Source organism: Symphalangus syndactylus, chromosome 23, assembly GCF_028878055.3.
Source record: "Symphalangus syndactylus isolate Jambi chromosome 23, NHGRI_mSymSyn1-v2.1_pri, whole genome shotgun sequence".
Lineage (NCBI taxonomy): Eukaryota > Metazoa > Chordata > Mammalia > Primates > Hylobatidae > Symphalangus > Symphalangus syndactylus.
In genome coordinates, this window is record NC_072445.2 from 13,708,528 (window position 1) to 13,728,546 (window position 20,019).

The 20,019-nt window shown below is 38.4% G+C and overlaps 1 protein-coding gene across 4 annotated transcripts in view; it reads right to left on the reverse strand.

Moving 5' to 3' along the window:
- The window catches only part of KIF6 (kinesin family member 6), a 381,205-nt gene that overhangs the window by 347,574 nt on the left and 13,612 nt on the right, over window positions 1-20,019 (reverse strand). The window lies entirely within an intron of this gene.

Genomic DNA, 20,019 nt, shown 5'->3' on the forward strand with positions numbered 1-20,019 from the left:
TCCAGCCTGGCGACAGAGTGAGACTCCGTTTCAAAACAAAAACAAAAACATAGATTCTTCAGCATTCAGGAAATAACTCTTTAGTGTTAGAGAAAAAACGTAAGTCATTGTCCTCAGAACATCTCAACCTGGTCAATAAAGAACTTGCAAACAAACCTGTCTCCCCTGCCCTGATTCTTCTCATTTCTATCTTCCAATATTTTGGTAGAGCAAAAAACCAACAAAAGCTCAAACTTAAAACTAAAGAAAATCAGCTTTTCTGTGCTCACTTTTAAACAATCACCTAACTTTCCCCAAAGTATATATTGCCATTCTTTTCATAACATGATGGTCACATGGACACACTGTGCAGACTGGTTTTGTTTGAGGTCACTATAATAGATATTCAGAATCATGCACAGGAAGAATTACATGGTGGAAGCTTTGCACTTGTGGCTGGTACTTCTAATCTTAGTTTGATAACATCAGGTAAGTTGCCAAGCACTTTCTCAATAAGCTGAAACTATGATAGAATGATGAAATATATTTATCATATATATATGATAGAAATATCATTGAGATATTTCTGAGCCTCCATTCATTACTTATTTTGTCAAGTAATTTCTAAGGAGAAACATTTTTACCATACCTACACTTTAATAAATTTACTCATGGCTAATTAATATACAACCCTACTGTACTCTTACTGGTCCTTGAAGGATTTGTAATACATGAGAAGAAACAGAAGAGTTATCCTCCATATTTTTTTTATTAGAGAAGAGTATACTGTACTTAATGTACAAAGCCTCACTTTTAAAAGTCATATAACAATGCACCTGCTAGTTAGGATAGAAATGAAGTAGCCTCTCAGCATCAAAAATATAACTATCATAAACAACTCTCTTCTATCAATTCCCTTAAGGAAGAACAGATTCACTTAGGTGGTAATGAAAGGGCACATGAGTCACTAGTGGTCACACATGGAATTGGCGTACAGCTGCACTGCCCAGATCAATGTATGCATATGCCCCTGGGAAGTTGGGACTATGAGAATATCCTCTAGGAGCCACTTTTTTTAGCTCATCTGATTGAGGCCTTAAACAAGGAAAGGAAGAGAGCTATTAAGGGCACCACAGTAGCACAAATCCAGAGATATTAAGACTTTCCTAACTCAAGTCACAAGGTCTTCCAGCTCAATAACTAATGTTTGATGCATATCTTAGGAGATAAAGTGTGAAGGAGAGATGCCTGGCTGCCTCCCAATAGTTATTCTCTCCTTCTCTAGTAACCAAACCCCAGATTTTAATTGGGTACACTGTCGCCCAACTAAAATAATTATATTTCCCTGACTCACTTACAGCTTGGTATTGCCATGTGACTAAGTTATGGCTAATGAGCTCTATGTGGTGTGTGTAACTGTCAATAATTATCTTTAAAAAGGTCCTCAGGGACTACTATGAAGATCTCTATGCACATAAACTAGAAAATCTAGAGAAAATAGATAAATCCTAGAAACACACAATCTCCCAAGACTGAAACAGGAAGAAACAGAAATCTTGAAAAGACTAATAACGAGTTCCAAAATGGAATCAGTAATTAAAAAAATCTACCAACCAAAAAGAGTCCTGAGCCAGAAGGATTTATAGGAGAATTTTGCCAGATGTACAAAGAAGAGCTGGTGCCATTTCTACTAAAACTATTCCAAAAAATTTAGGAGGAAGGACTCCTTCCTAACTCATTCTATGAAACCAGCATCATCCTGATACCAAAATCTGGCAAAGACACAACAAAAAAGAAAACTATAAGCCAATATCCCTAAGGAACATAGATTGCAAAAATCCTCAAGAAAATACCAGCAAACCAAATCCAGCAGTACATCAAAAAGTTAATTCACCATGATCAGTTGGATCTTATTCCTGGGATGCAAAGATGATTCAACATACACAAATCAATAAATGTGATTCATCAGGTAGAATTAAAAACAAAAACCATATGATCATCTCAATAGATATGGAAAAAGCATTAAATAAAATCCAATATCCCTTCATGGTAAAAACCCCTCAACAAATGAGGCATCAAAAGAATACCTCAAAATAATAAAAGCCATCTATGACAAACCTACAGCCAACGTCATACTGAATGGGCAAAAGCTGGAAGCATTCCCCTTAAGAACTGCAACAAGGCAAGGATGTCCACTCTCACTACTCCACTCAACATAGGACTGGAAGTCCTACCCAGAACAGTCAGGCAAGAGAAAGAAATAAAAGGCATCCAAATAGAAAAAGAAGAAGTCAAATTATTTCTTCACTGATGATATGTTTCTATACCTAGAAAACCTTAAGGATTCTGCCGAAAGTCTCCTAGACCTGATAAATGACTTCAGCAAAGTCTCAGGATACATAAATCAATATACAAAATCACTATCATTCCTATACACCAATAACATTCAAGCTGAGAACCAAATCAAGAATGCAATCCCATTTATAATAGCCACACGCACCAAAAAAATACCTAATACCTAGCACTAGATTTAGCAAAGGAGGTAAATATCTCTACAAGAAGAACGACAAGACGCTGCTGAAAGAAATCATAGATGATACAAACAAATCGAAAAGTATTCTATGTTCATGGATTGGAAGAATCAATATTACTAAAATGTCCATACTGCCCAAAGCAATGGAATAATTCAACACTTTTCCTATTAAATTACCAACATCATTTTTCACAGAATTAGAAAAAAACTATCCTAAAATTTATATGGAACCAAAAACAAGCTCAAAGAGTCAAAACAATCCTAAGAAAAAAGAATAAAGCCAGAGGTATCACATTACCCAACTTCAAACTATACTACAAGGCTACAGTAATCAAAAAAGCATAGTACTATTACAAAAACAGACACATAAGACAATGGAACATAATAGAAACTCCTGAAATAAAGCTGCACACCTACAACCAACTGATTTTTGGCAAAGTTAACAAAAATAAACAATGGGGAAAGGATACCCTATTGAATAAACGGTGCTGGGAAAACTGGCTAACCATATGAAAAAGAATGAAACTGGACTCCTACCTCTCACCATATACAAAAATTAACTCAGTAGACTAAAAACTCAAATGAAAGGCCTCAAACGATAAAATTTCTGAAAGAAAACCTAGGAAATACCCTTCAAGACACTGGCCTTGGCAAGGAATTTATAACTTAAGTTCTCAAGAGCAAATGCAACAAAAACAAAAATTGACAATTGAACTAAAGAGCTTCTGCAAAGCAAAAGAAACTATCAACAGGGCAAAAAGACAACCCACAGAGTGGAAGAAAATATCTGTAAACTATGCATCTGACAAAGGACTAGTATCCAGAATCTATAAGGAACTTAAACAAATCAATAAGAAAAACACAAACAACCACATTGAAAAGTGGACAAAGAACAAACACTTCTCAAAAGAAGATATACAAATGGCCAACCAACATAAAAAATGCTCAACATTACTAATCATCAGAGTGATGCAAACCAAAACTACAATGGAATATCATCTCACACCAGTCAGAATTGCTATTATTAAAAAGTCAGAAAATAACAGATGTTGTCAAGGTTGCCGAGAAAGGGGAATCTTTCTACACTGTTCATGGGAATGCAAATTACTTCAGCCCCTGTGGAAAGCAATTTGGAGATTTCTCAAAGAACTAAAAATAGAATGACCTTTAGACCCAGAAAACCCAATACTGGGTATATACTCAAAAGAAAACAAATCCTTCTACCAAAAAGACACCCCCACTCGTATGCTCATCACAACACTATTCACAATAGCAAAGACATGGAATCAACACAGGTGCCCATCAACAGTGGACTGGATAAAGAAAATGTGGTATATATACACCATGGAATACCGCACAGTCATAAAAAAGAATGAAACCATGTCCTTTGCAGCAGCATTATCCTAAGTGAGTTAACACAGAAACAGAAAATCAAATGCCACATGTTCTCATGTATAAGTGGGAGCTAGCATTGAGTAAACAATGACACCAAGATGGGAACAATAAACACTGGGGATTCCAAAAAGGGGGAGTGGAGGGGAGGAAGGAGGAAGAGGAACAAGAGTTGAAAATCTACCTGTTGGGTACTATGTTCACTACGTGGGCAATGGGATTATTAGAAGCCCAAACCTCAGAACCACGTAATATACCCATGTTATACACCTGCACATGTACCCCTGAATCTAAAATTTAAAAATAATAGTACTAAAGATTCTCTTTAAAAATGAGGGGCTCCAAACTTCTTTTCCCACTTTTTCCTTTCTGTTGCCTAGAAGGTACGTAATTGAGCTGGAGTTCAAGCAGCCATCCTGTATCACAAGGTGATGTGATAAAGATGGTGCAACAGCAAGGGAGAAGGAGCTTGAGTCCCTAGTGACCAGGAAGCTGCCAATACAGCCTTGGACTGCCCACCTGCAGGTTTCTTGTATGTGAAATAGTAAGTGCTTATGACTTTAAGTCACTATTGTCTTAAGTTTTTCTTCACAGATGAATCTACGCCTCATGGATTTAACTAGAATGTGTGTGTGTGTGTGTACAGTATATAATATATAAATATGTATGTTATAAAAGAGCTAACATGCACTAGGCTCCGACTACGTGTCAGGCTGTAAATACTTTGAGATATTGTGTATGTGTGTGTATCTCCAAGTTTGTGTGTGTGTGTCCAGTGTAAATACCGGACACACACACACACACACACATCTCAAAGTATTCACAGCCTGAAACATAGTAGGAACCTAGCTCATGTTAGCTCTTTCTTAAATCTAGTATAACTACAATCAACCCAAAATGTATAGGTATCTGTAGACCTCCCATGGTTAGACAGACGGCAGAATTAGAAAAAAGAAACAATTGTTAGATGCCACAGGCGCAGCCAAATGTGAGCAAGCCCCACTCTTTTTATTTTCTATAGTCATCTCTAAAAGTCCTCAACCCTGAAATATCTCCTAGGTACCTTCTAATTGATTTGGGTTTGTTTACTTTTCCTATTAACCCAAAGCGGAAGTTTATCTGCCCAGTTTGTTTTCTTATCTCTCTTCTCTGGCATCACCGACTTCTGTCCTTTGGCGAAACCTCTCCCTATTTTCAAATGGTGCAGAAAGGACTGACAATCAGGTTGAGGAAGCCACGGTAATCAAAGTGACAGTGATTGATCTGGGGATGGGGATGTGACTCCAGAATCCTCATGTGGAAATTCTACTGAAGCTCGTAGAAAGGACAATGTCCTGTGTTGAGGGTGGTGGTTCATAAGCCTATCAAGTTGGTGCTGTCGGCCACATGGAGGAAACTGAGATTGAAGTCAACATATTTCTAGACTTCCTAGTTATGTAAGCCAATAAATTCCCTTTTGCAGGGGGTTTCCATCTGTTGTCATTGAAAAAGATCTGAAGACTAATACCAGACTAACCGGTTTTCTTTTTCCTTTCTTTTTTTTTTTTTTGAGACAGAGTCTTGCTCTGTTTGCCAGGCTGCAGTGCAGTGGCATGATCTCCGCTCACTGCGACCTCTGCCTCCCAGGTTCAAGTGATTCTCTTGCCTCAGCCTCCCAAGCAGCTGGGATCACAGGCACACGCCACGTACTCGGCTAATCTTTTTTTGTATTTTTAGTAGAGACAGGGTTTCTTTGTGTTGGCCAGGCTGGTCTCAAACTCCTGACCTCAGGTGATCCACCTGCCTTGGCCTCTCAAAGTGCTAGGATTACAGGCATGAGCCACCGTACCTGGCCTAGACTGATCATTTTTCTATGTGACCTAACAAGTTCACCGGAATATTAAGGATAAAACAGATTGGGAAACTACAGAATCAACAACTTTTCAATATCTATCTTAACATCTCCTTAGCACCTTACACTGTTTACTCATATACTATTACTCATATAATTATTAATATCACATGGAAATTGGGAAATCTTTGCAGCATGACTTCATCTAATATAGATATGAGATTATTGCCATGATTTTCATCCTTCTAATTATTTTTCAAGAAGCTAATTCAGTTTTTACATATCAACATTTAGAAAATAACTTTGGCTTGCTACTTAAATGTTACATTATTCTTGTGGCTTCCTTGGAAATCCAGATTTTCATGTACTGATAGAAATACTTCCTGTACCAGATACATAAACATAGCATAGCAGCTTTCAGCACAATTTCTCCCATTAAAGAAGCAATTCCATTTTTTAAAAAGTATCATACAAAAGAAGTTTGTTATTTTATTTAAAAAGGATACTTCCTAGTTGTAACATTAATCCTGATTTTTGTCTCAGTAAGAAGAAAATGTGGTGTTCTTATGATAAAGTAAACAAAACTTAAATTATAAGAAAAAGAAATACTGATTGCCAAAGATTCTAGTGCTTGAGCGTGAATACAAGTTAGTACATATACATTTCAATCTCGACAGAGCCATAGATGAAGAATATTTTATTTATGAATAAGAATAATTCCTGACACAATTGGCTAGGCACCGAAACTCAGAGTGAAAATACAGACACTCCCAAGTGAAAATATACGGTACTTCTATTTTCATTTAGATTGAGGCAAAATAGGGTTTCCTAAGAAATAAATATTCTTAACAAGCAAATAAAGAATTCAGCCACTGGGGTTTTCTTATTTTACAACTGCTTTAGCTTTTATAACGAAGTTTTTAGCACTCTGAAAGCTTTTCATGGCTCTAAATATGCTACAATTACATAAACAACACTAGTTAATGAGCACGCATTCAGTGCACGGCTCCATAACGGGAATTTTCATTAATTAAAATCAATGGAAATACAAAAGCAGTAGCTGCAAATAATTTGAGGAATCAAGAACCTAATTTGCCTATTGCACAACAAGGAATAACACCTTGCAGTTATGTGAATAATTTTGGCTTGCATAGCAGCTGCATGTCTAACTGATAGTTTCAGGCTTCATTCCACACATATTTACTGGGTATTTACTATGGGCTGGCACTGTTGTATGTGACTGGGAATCATTAGTGAAGAAAACAAAAAGATCCCTGTACTTGTGAAGCTTGCATTCTAGCAGAGGAGACAGGTAATGTACAATAGACATAGCACATAAGTAAATTATATATTAGAAGATGATAAGTGCTATGAAAAAAAAGTGGCATCAGGTAGGGGAGTGAGGAATGCCATGGTGGTTGGGGCAGGGATGGGCTGCAGTTTTTAGTAGCCTGGTCAGAATGGGCCTCACTAAGAAGGTATCATTTGAACAAAGACTTTAAAGAGGTGACAGCGTGAGCTATCTGCGTATATGGGGAAAGAGCATTCCAGACACAGACAACAGCCAGGGAAAAAGCCTTAAGGCTAGAGGTTTCCGGAATGTTAAAAGCTGAAGCAGAGTAAGCAAAAGGGAGACTATTAGAAAAATAAAACAAAACCATAAGGTAAGGTCCCCTTTGTTTACAACGGGGAAGTGGATCATGGAAGCAGGCCTTTTTGGCAGGGCTGGCTAAACTGTTGCAGAGCCCAGTGCACAATGAAAACGCAGGGCCCCTTGTTGAAAAAGTAGAGGAAAAGTGCTGTTAAAGGTACCAAAATATAAAACTTTTTCCCTTAAAAACATTTTAGTGTTTGTAATACAGGGATAACTTATAATTAGAGGAATAATAATAAATGAGTAAGGGATAAATTTCCAAATTGCAAAAATATAATATGTTGATGCTATAATTTTATACAACATAAAAACAATAATACTTTATTAATATATCTTGACTGATCACACACATTTCCTCGCTTACTTTTCTACACATTCATTTATTTGATCATTGAAGTTTATATTTTTAGCAACTTCATTTTCAATGGATATAATTGAAAGCAAAGTCAATTATTTTTGATACATGCAAGCTCACAAATCATTTTTTCTGATTTCATTTTTATTTTTTAGCTTTTTAATTTTTGTGGGTCCATAGTAGGTGTAAATATTTAAGGCGATACATATGGCTATACAGCCATGCAATGCATAATGATCACATCATGAAGAATGGGCATACATCCTCTCAAGCATTTATCCTTTGTATTACAAATAATCCAATTACACTCATTTAATTATTTTAAAATGTATATTTAAGTTATTATTGACTATAGTCACACATTGACTATAGTTGTGCTATTAAATAGTAGGTCTTATTCATTCTTTCTATAATTCTTGCTAACTTTCAATTTGGAGAAAGATCTTTTGGTTGAGCTCAGTTATCACTAGAACTAAGAGTATTTTATAAACTGTGACAACATTAAGGTAAATTTCTGTAAATTACTTCAAAATGTAAGTTTTAGTATGTTCAAGCTGATGATTCTTGCAAACTAATTTTTCTAAAAACATTTAACCCTACATGCAAATCAGTTTCATGGAAGTTTGAATTTTGTTTTAAATGTAAACATATACAGTGCATTTTAATGTTTCCTATGATATTTCCTGTCACTTGTGGAGGTTGAACAAGAAACTGAAAGAAGCTTCATGGTAAGTTCATAATTCAAAACACCTGCGTATGCATTCCCTCATTGTTACTATTACAAGAAAAAAATTAACTTCAAAATTGTCTTATTAATAATTGGTTCATCTGAAGTTTCACATGAAAATGGTATCCATAATTTTAATTTTTTTTTTTTTTTTTGAGATGGAGTCTTGTTCTGTGTCACCCAGGCTGGAGTGCAGTGGCACGATCTCGGCTCACTGCAACTTCTGCCTCCCAGTTCAAGCCATTCTCATGCCTCAACCTCCCGAGTAGCTGGGACTACAGGCGCATGCCACCACGCCTGGCTAACTTTTGTATTTTTTAGTAGAGACAGGGCCAAGCTGGTCTTGAACTCCTGACCTCAGGTGATCTGCCTGCCTCAGCCTCCCAAAGTGCTGGGATTAGAGGTGTGAGCCACCACACCCAGCCTTTAAATTTAATTTTTATTTCTAAGCCTGTAGATATTTGCCTTACAAAGTTGCAGCAGTTTTCAAAACTGGTAATTCTAAATTCTGAAGAATTCTAACAACTTCTTGATATGTTTTATTGCGATGTTAACATGCACACTTTAATTTTGTAATAATTTACTGGTCAAGTTTGCTGCCTGAGCTCCAAAAGTTTCTGTTCAGACACTCAGGACAAAGAGATTGGCTCTGGTACCTACAGGATAGCCACCTCCTAGGCAAGTCCTGGTCCAGCCCCCACGGGAAGCCCTGCTCTGGCATGGCCACACTGCCACTTCTGCTCATGCCGCCACAGCCGCTACTGCCAATCTGGGTCCAGGTTCCAGGATACCCTCCTGCTGGGGTCCCCATGGTATCCTGGACTGCTCTGAGGTGTATACAGCGGGCCAAATGCTATCGCGTGGATGCTGCTCTGTGCCTGAGCCTGCCTGCGCACAAACTGCTGCTGGAGCATAACCACTTGTGTGTGCTGCTGCTCCACAGATCTCCCCTGTTCAGGTTTATGCTTTGTTGTCTCACAGGACTTCACTTACAAAACATACGTTCAAAGATAAAATTGTTAAGAATTTCAAGGCAGCAACCGCTGAGCATTAAAACAAATGGACTGCACGAGGCCCAGGCCTAGGAAGCCAGAGTTCCTTCTAGGCCATCACAAGGAGCTGGCTTTTTCTCTGAGTGAAATGTGGAGCCACTGAAGGGTTCTGAGCAGAGAAGTAACATCATATGCTTCACCTGCAGTCACTAGTGAAGAATATTGGTTTTGCATTTCACACTAGAGACTAGGCTCAATAAACTCCTCTGATTCAAGCATTAAACTTCATTTACACAACTATTATTTTGCTTTTGGACATTCAATATGAACTCAAAAGGAATTTCTCAATCTTTACTCAGGTCAACAAATTTGGTATATACAAAATAGATCAAGTCTACTTATAAAAGGTGGCCCTGATTTCATTAGACGCTTCTGATATAATGAACAAAAACCAACAAGAAGGAAGGTAATTGTAAGAATATGAGGGCATGTGGAAACGGGAATTTCCTCCAGGCCTCCAGATCTCTTAGGACCCTTCTCCTTGTTTACCTTTGTCTAGCATAGCCTCTGCTGATTCATAACTGTCATTTCCTTGTCCACAGTGATCCTTCCAGACTCTCATTCCCTCTACCTGAATGCCTTTCAGCTTCTGTTCCTGGTAATAGCCCGATTTGTCCAGATTTTCCCAGTTCACACCGCCAAGAGTGAGAGTCTGATGGCCCCAGATCATTTCTACTTGGGCAATGCTTCTAGCCCCCAGATTGACCTCCTATACCATAAGCAGGCAGCCTTTGCTTTGCTGCCCTTGACTCAGATTCCTTCAGCCATGGCTGTAGATGACAGTGTCACAGGATCACAACATAGTTCCACTGGAAACTGGGTGGAACATTTTTCCTTATCAGAAGCTGTGAGGACTGTAAGTATGGCAATGACATAATTGGATGCTTGCCCAATATGTCTCTCACACAACTTAATATCTTTCATTTCAGTGTATTGCTGTGCCTGAAATTGGACTAATTTTGGTAAACAAAAATATTTTTCTCCAGGCTGGTCTTGAACTCCTGGGCTCAAACGATCCTACCACCTTGGCCTCCCAAAGTGGTGGAATTGTAGGCATGAGCCACCAAGGCAGTCAGGATCTTTCTGTTAATAACACAAATTCCTTTAAGAAAGTTAAGACTTATTTGCAGTGCTTGATATACAGCTGACACTCAGTAAATATTAGCAGAATGAATGTCAAATGAAGTTTCATATATCTAATTATTTTCCTCTGAGAACAGCTACACTGAATGAAGAAATTTTATGAACAAAAGGAAGAAATGTCATTTAGTGCACGCAAAAATTTGACAGAGCATGGGAGTTGGATGCAGTAGGTAAAGTACTTGGGCATCTGGAGCACAGGAGAAAAAACTCAGGAGGTGAGCAGTAAAAGGGAAAGTTGCCTTTCATTTCCCAACTCCACCCCACTCCCAATTCCACCCCCCGGCCACCAAGACAAAAGCCACCCCCCCAACTCCCGGCCACCAAGACAAAACAATCATCTCAATTTTGCCTATTTGTCATGGCCACAAGGAAAGAGTTAATACTGTTGAATGCTACTGAAAGGTAAAATGGGATGAAGACTGAATAAAGCCCACCGATTCAGTGACATGAACATCATTAGTGAATTTAGCAAGGATGATTTCAATGAAATTGAATGAAACACATAAATGCTGCGTGTGATAAAGCAATTTAAGAAACAAAAGACTATGAAAGGAAGATCTATTCTAGTTTCAGCTCCACAACCTAATTACTGGGTAACCCTGCAGAAACCAATCAAATGCTTAGGGCCCTGTTTTTCATCTAAAATGGGAATAATAATACCTATCAACCCCTTAGGGTTATTATAAAAATTAGGTGAGATAATATATGTGAAACTGCTCTTACATTGGCAAAGCTTTATATAAAATAATATGTATTCTTAGTGTTATCAATTAATAAGTAAATTTGTTCCTATTATTTAGCAAGAATTACACTAAAAATTCTGACCAGCAACACATGGCCTAGTATAACAGTAAGGTTCAAATTCACTGACAATGATAGAAACTCTGCTAAAAGTGCTCTGCTCCAAGTAAAGGAACTTTTAAATGAAGATATTTAGATCTGCAAGTGATAAAGCACGAGATAAATTTACTGCTGTATTTTCTCCAACCATTCAAACAACATATTTTCAGTATGATTTTGCTTTTGCCAGTCAATTATAAAGTCAAATAATTATAGTAAAAATCTTGCCGGTTGTAATCAATCACTACACATTTGTATAGGAAGGATTTTCCAGAACACCTTGCCTTCTATTTGTGTTCTTTACATATCTTTCTTTTGGAGGCTATCACGGTGAGAAATAATAACTAGAAATACCTTTGGATTATTTGTAAATGTATCCTCAAGTCCTGAATTAAAGATCTGATATAAAATTGCAAACTTTTTGGTGCCTCGGGAGAAACCAAATCTAAAATGAGTTAAGGGGGAAAAAATCATACAGAAGAACATTCATAACTTGGTAAAATTCTGAATTGGGATGAAAATCCTTTTCTATAAAAATGTTGGTGGGGAGCCAAAAATGGATGATAGCTAATACTCATTGAGCATGCACTATGTACTTAGTGAGCAATCACATAGACTGGGGCATGTGATTTTCATGTACAGCTCATTGGATTGTCATGGCAAATGAGGTAGATATTACAGTATCATTTTCCCCACTTAAAGATAAAAAGCTGGTTCAGGCCAGGCGTGTTGGCTTACGCCTGTAATCCCAGCACTTTGGGAGGCCAAAGCAGGTGGATCACCTGAGGTCAGGAGTTTGAGACTAGCTTGGCCAACATGGTAAAACCCCGTCTCTACTAAAAATACAAAATTAGCAGGGTGGGGTGGCACATGCCTGTAATCCCAGCTACTTGGGAGACTGAGGCAGGAGAACTGCTTGAACCTGGGTGGCGGAGGTTGCAGTGAGCCGAGATCATGCCGCTGCACTCCAGCCTGGGTGACAGAATGAAACTCCGTCTTAAAAACAAACAACAACAACAAAAAACAAAGCTAGGACAGAGAAAGATGAAATAACTTGCCCAAGGACACACAGCTAATAAGTATTAAAGTTGGGATCTGAACTGCACTTACATGGCTCCAAAGTCCATGCTCTTAGTCAATGTGTTATATAGTCTCCCCCAATTATATCTTTAGAGAAAATGTTCAGCTTTCTGAAAATAATCTGTTAAGCACCTAACTTAGTCTAAATAGTTTCAGATTTCTCTTAACTTGTAACATTCCTGTGAATGTTAACTATAGTGCATTAAATCAAGAGTGGGTCCCTTCTGAGCATGGGGCCCTGTGTTATGACATAGGTCTCATGTATACGAAGCCAGTTCTGGCTTTAGGATAAGGTGCTTTAATTTATTTTAGAAATAAGTGGGAGGTAAATTATAAACAAACAAATACCAATTTCAGAATTATAAAGTCATTTAGAGCACATCTCGGATCTCTGAGAAAGATACTAACAACAAATATCACCAGTATCATCTGTCCCTATCTGCATCACCCCGCAACCTAGCTGTAGGCCTAGATGAGTGAATGTCAAACCTTAGTGTGCACCAGAATCACCTGGAGGGCTTGTTAAACTACAGATAGTTCCGATTCAATAGGTCTGGGTGAGCCTGAGTATGTGCATTTCTAACAAGTGCCCAGGTAACGTTGATGCTGCTGGGTTACGGACCACACTTTGAGAACCACTGGCCTAGACAAAAGAGCAGGTGTCTATATAGCATGATTTTAGTCATTGAAAAGGTCTCTGTCCAAAAAGTACTTCAGGAAGGAAACAAAAATAAAACTCGCTTTATAAGAAATAAAGCCCATCACTGTGCATTTAAGTAATAAAGGGAAGGCTGACAGGTGCTAAAGGATCGTCCTCTATCTGCTAATTCTCTTCCTCAACAAATACTCAGAGTATCTAATAGACACCTGACACTATTCTAGGAGCCGGGAACACAACAGTGAACAAAGGTAAAGAGGAGTCCTTGCCTCCATGAAGTTTAATTCACACACAGGTGAGGCTCAAAGTGCCATGATGTGAACACCCCAGAAGCAGCCTTCAACCAATGATGGGCAGGAGTGGTCAAGTACCCTGGCTTCTTTGCCCCTTGGGTGGGACAACTCTGAGACATGTTCCTAACAGTTCCCCAGTGGGTACCAGTAGAAATAAGTCCCAGTTGCTTACAGTGGCAACCTGCTCTTTAAAGGACGCTACCTTCCTTTCCTTCGCTTTCTCACTTCCCTACTGCACTCCTGGTGCTTCCTGAACGCACCTCCCAAACAAATTACTTTCCCCGGAATCCTAGCCTCAGGATCTGCTTCAGGAGGCACCAGCTTAAGAGATGTCTCTTCATGCTGAGGAATCAGTGCATCTCCGATCCACTGGTTGGTCTCTTTTATTATCTTAGGAAACCCCCAGCTAACTTTTTAATCCAAGTAATGCTTTTTATTTTACCGCTGACCCAGTAATTTTCACCCCTCGCATATACAATATTCTGTCAAGGAATCCTACTTCTTACAATCAAATAGCTTCATGCAACTCTTAGCTTTTTTTTCTGTATTTTATCAAAAATTATGAATAACTTGTAGTTATTATTGCAAAAATCATAGTATGCAATTTCTTGATCAATTATTCTTAAGAGAAACCCAGATTTAGACTCACTTTTTACCTACAGTAATAAAATCTGTGTTTGAAATGTGCAACTTTAATACATCCTATACTTGTTACATCAACTGCTGTTGTTTTCTTCACATTCACCAGCTGTAGGTAGAATGGGAATATTATCCCCTTCCTTGTTAAGTCCTTGATGGAGCTTGTCAAGGTCATCATCTTGTATAATTACATGGCTTTAAGCTGATATGTTAGTGTCCCTGTTTTTAATCATAAGACCATCTTCTCAGTTGAAAATATAATTTTAAAATTGTTACACTTAAAAGTTTAAATTTAAGTATAATTGTAACATCACAAAAGCCAGAAATGTAATGTTATCAGGAAATTCAGCATAGCAGCAAGTAAAGCCAAGTGCAGGTACATGTTTATAAACAACACATCTAGCAAAGTGCAATTGTGGCCAGAAGTTGAATGGATCTGGGGAACAGGCAATGAGTTTTTGTACAATTCAGTGGTGAACAATGTTTCCTGTAAACTTGGAAAAAAAACAAAATGTCACTGGTGTTTTTGTGAATTTCAGATGGGATTAGTTTTATTGAATCCCATGGGGGAGAAGTTCCAGTGCAATAACTGAGATTGCCTAATTTACAGAATAGAATATCACAGAACAAATGTCACTAAAATTTTTTTAACTCAGGATTTTCTTACTGCTTTGTTTTGAAATAATGATAAATTTACAGGAAGTCATAAAGAGAGTATAAAATAGTTTTCTGTACCCCATTTGCTCCAGTGGTTACATATTGCATAACTGTAGTCCATTTTCAAAACCAGGAAATTGACATTGGTACAATGTATGTGTATAGTTCTATGCCGTTTTCTCACATGTGTAGAATTAAGCAATCACCACTGCCATCAAAATACGGAACTATTCCATCACTATAGAGATCTACTGTTGTTAACATTTTACCAGTTTGAATGAAGTGTAAAAACCTTACTTCCCTTAGGGCCCCCTTCTCTTTAAAACCCATAGAGGTGGAGTCACGGGTTTTTCCACGGTGTCTGGATGGAGTAAGGCAACTAGTATCTACAAGTTTTCTGTCTTGCTAGGCTGCCAGTCCCCTGGCCCTCTTGCTAGAGACAGTAGACTCTTCTTGAGGATTCTGTCGAGCCCACTGGTGTTTCTGGATGTCTGGTTTCTCCAGCATCCAATCTGGGCAGGGTGGTTAAGTGTCCCCGCTCTTTGCAGATATATGAGGGGAAAAATCCAAGGGGATTCACCATTCTGTCACTTCTCAGGTCCTGAGGTCTCTAGCTAGGTTACCTTCTCTTCAACTTTCAGAGTCATGTTTCTTTGTATATGACGTCCAGAGTCTTTCGCTGTACTTAGTAAGGGGAATAGAGAGAAGTGTGTCTACTCTATCTTGGTCTGGAACCAGAGGTCACTAAGCATGTTTTTTAAGTGGCAAAGAAATTAAAGATTTCTAATTTTTTCATCCTTTACATTGAATTAGGGCACTGATGCTTGCAAAGTACATTGTTTCTTTTCATCCTTAAAACAACCTTGTAAACTTAGTGTTATTAGCATCCCCTTTCTCAGAAGGGATAACTGATTCAGAAGTGATATGTCTGATTCAGAGTCACATAGGGAGTTAGTCACAGGGCTAGGGCCAGAATTGGATTATTTGACTTGATGCCAAATATTTTGAGCCACAAAAGGTAAAGCCATGAGTACACATAAGTGAATAACTAAGTTTTTTTTTTAATCCTCTTTTGTGAGCCTTTTTCTCCCTATTCTGGCCTCCTTGTCTTGAAAGAGAAGGATCTCTTCTCTGGTTAGATTAGCAGAACTGGGGTGTGCTAGGCAACCCACAGCATTATCAACAAAGCCTGTTTCCTAAAGAGCAACAGGTAAAAGTCCTGCTGGGCAATGACCTTGGTACAACTGAGAGTGTGGTACTGCCCCCTGCCATGAGAAAATCCCCTGCATCAAGCCTTGGCCTCCCACCCAGCAAGAGCACATGTGCAAAAGTAGTCAAGCACATCCTTCTCCAAATCTGAGAGGGTAGCCGTCTCTTTACAGTAACAAGAGAGTGAAGGAAAAGAGAAATCTTCTTAACTATAAATTGAAAGGCTGCTCCTGATAATGTTAATCACTGGTGAAATCAAAGGTTAACAAGTGGTGGCTCACAATGACTAATAGCTTTCCAAAAACCAACCTCATTGGCCTTATTGTAGTGTAGGTGCCTTAGCTGTTCAGCACCAGCTACTGGGACTGTGTCATAGCATAGCCAGTCCTCCTGCCAGTGCACATTCTATTCATTTTGGTCAAACCATCATGTTCTTACAAAACATTGAATTTCCAAATTTTTGCAAAATTACTCACTGCACATAAAGTAAATTTCCTACATCCCAAGCTTTTAGGTAAAACATAGATTGGCTCTACTAGAAAACTGGAATTCTGCAAACTTGCAGATGTGTGATAAGACCTCATAAATGTCTAGACTTCATAGTTTTCCTCCCTAAGTCTTTGAATGAAATGGGCACTCAAGGATAATGTACTATTTTTGCTTGAAGCTTCAGGTATTCTGATAGCCTACCACATATTCCAGAGATTGATGCACTTCAGTTTGAGAAGCATAATACCAAATAAAAAAAAAAAAAACAACAAGATGCCCTTTTGTATACTGCAATACCATAGACATTTGTAGACTTCTTAAATCTTACATTTATAAAAAAAATTCATCCAGAAATTAATGAGCAAAATTCAGACGACAAAAGGCAGTTTTGACATGTTACTAATCAACCCAAATAGATTTCAAAGACACCTGAGATTAGAAGAGGCATCATGATGAAGCACTTCCTAGTGGAAATGTACTAAATAATAAATAAGCACAAAGATTATTTTACTTAATTTCCAATAATACAAAGTTCAAGCTTTACTATTTCTCCCCATATATGCAGTCCTATACAGCTTTGGTCCCCACCCTTTTTGGCACCAGGGACTGGTTTCGTGAAAGACAATTTTTCCACCAAATAATTGTGTGTTGTTGGAGGGATGGTTTTGGGATGAAACTGTTCCGCCTCAGATCATCAGGCATTAGTTAGATTCTCATAAGGAGTGTATAACCTAGATTGCTCGCATGCATAGTTCACAATAGGGTTTGTGCTCCTATGGGAATCTAATGCCGCAGCTGATCTGACAGGAGGTGGAGCTCAGGCAGTAATGCTCCCTCCACCACCACTCACCTCCTACTGTGTGGCCCAGTTCCTAACAGGCCACAGACTGGTACCGGTGGGTGGCCTGGGGCTTTGGGGACCCCTGCTATACAGTCATGCACATGATATCACTGGTTTGGACTAAGTAGAAAAGACGTCTACATTGGTGAGATTCCTGAATTACAGAATTTTGGACAGAAATGTGATTAGTTTTATTTAGCCTTAATTGCATACAGTAACCAGAATTAAGCTACAATGTGTTAACCCAGTAGAATAACTCTAAAGGGCTTGTTTAAAGTGGTCAGATTTTATGTTGGGAATGTGTTCTTGAAGGCTAATCTTCACTAGGAATAGGAGACATTTCTGTTTAATATCTAAAGTGGTACAGTCTCCATTCAAAGGCCTGCCAAATTATGTAATTCTTAAAAATTTGATTTTCAATGTATGGGGATATATTACTTTAAATATTGTGCATAAATGACACTTTATTTTATTAGTATTTTATGTTTTCCCATTTCAAAGTCATACAATTTAAATTTGCATAAAATATAAACATCCTGTATATGGCATATTTAAAGTCAATGAAAAAAGTGATTCCCTCCCCAGGCTCTTAAATAAGTCAATTTGCTTAACAGCCCTCTCCTACAGAGATGAATGAGAAGAAAATGTGAATCTGTCCCCATCTGTCTATTCACGGTTGCGGTACATGTTTCTGCAGAGGAGAAGCTTGGATTAGGGACAGTAAGATACTCCTAGCACCCTGGAGGAAAGAGGGCCTCAGGCCTAGCAAATAAACACACCATGCCCTCAGCACATGCCAGCCCTTCCCCATAGACACAAGGGTAGGCCGCAGTGAACAGAAACAGCACGCTCAAACAGACAACAGCATTCTCAAATGACAGGGATAAGCCCACCACGAAGAATCACCAATATCTGAGGGAAATCTGTACCAGGAAAGCAAGGCACCAAACTCATCAGAAGAACATACACATAAAGAAAAAGAAGACAGAAAAAAAAAAAACCAATGTTTCAAAAGCAGATCATTATCTTCAGAGGGAAAGGGGGGATATCACATTCACAAGCAAGAATAGACTTTTTCATTTCCTAGAAATGAAAAATAAAATGGTAAAAATTAAAAAATTTAGAGGGATAAAGAAGAATTCACATGACTGAGAAGCAAATTACCATGCTGGAAGTCTGTGCTGACAAATTCTTTTTTGTTGTTGTTGTTTTTTTGAGACAGAGTCTCGCTCTGTCGCCCAGGCTGGAGTGCAGTGGCGCGATCTCGGCTCACTGCAAGCTCCGCCTCCCGGGTTCACGCCATTCTCCTGCCTCAGCCTCTCCGAGTAGCTGGGTCTACAGTCGCCCGCCACCACGCCCGGCTGATTTTTTTTGTATTTTTAGTAGAGACGGGGTTTCACCGTGGTCTCGATCTCCTGACCTTGTGATCCGCCCGCCTCGGCCTCCCAAAGTGCTGGGATTACAAGCGTGAGCCACTGCGCCTGGCCTATGTGCTGACAAATTCTTGCAGAACTCAGAACCACAGGGCAAAGAGAGGAGAACTATGAATGGGAAGTTATAATATTTGAAGGATAGGACTGCAAGGTCCAGAAAGAAAGGATAGATATGTTAGGGTAAGAAAATTATTTGGGAGGCCGAGGTGGGAGGATCACCTGAGCCCAGGAGTGTGAGACCAGTCTGAGACCCCATCTCTATAACAAATTTAAAAAGTTAGCCGAGTGTGGTAGCATGCATGTGTAATTTCAACTACTCGGGAGGCCTTGAGGCAGGAGGATCGTTTAAGTCCAGCAGGTCAAGGCTGTTGTGAGCTGTGATCATGCCACTGCACTCCAGCCTGGGCAACAGAGTGAGACTATGTCTCAAAAACTAAAAATTAAAAAATTAAATAATAAATAAATAAATAAAAATGAGATCACTTTTTAAAAAAAAGAAAGAACTTTTTTTTAATTACCAAAGAAATGGTCCCTGTGATGACCCTTGAACTTGAGTTTTCAGATTGAAATAGCTGACTGAGAGATAAGAATACATGAAAAAAATATCCATACCTAGACTCATTAATATCAAATTTCATAAAAACAAAAAAAAAAAATCCTAAAAACACTTGGAAAGTAAAAAAAAAATTAAAAAAGTATGTCTAAAAAGAAATAAGAATCAGATTGGCATGGACATCTTTTCAACAACCCTGTATGCAAAGAGACAATGGAGCAGCATCTTCAGTTTTGAGAGGAAAGAACTGTTAACGTACAGTGCTATACCCAGTCAAATGGCCGGGTATAGCAGCCTCAACTTGCTGGGCTTAAGTGATCCTCCCACCTGAAACTCCTGAGTAGTTGGAAATATAGGCATGCACCACCATGCCCAGCTGATTTTTAAAATTATTTATAGAGACAAAAGTCTCACTATGTTGCCCAGGCTGGTCTTGAACTCCTGGGCTCATTTAACTGTGAAGGGAAAGGAAAGACTTCAGAAAGTTCCCCAGTCCTGAATTTTTTCTAAGACGTTATTAGAGGATGATTACCAAAAGGAATCTAAGAATTAGACATGAATACAAGAAACAGTGATAGACAAAGAAATAGGTATAACTTTGAGATAATTAAAATAAATGTTAATAAAAATTAATAATAATAATTCAGACAGAAATATCAGT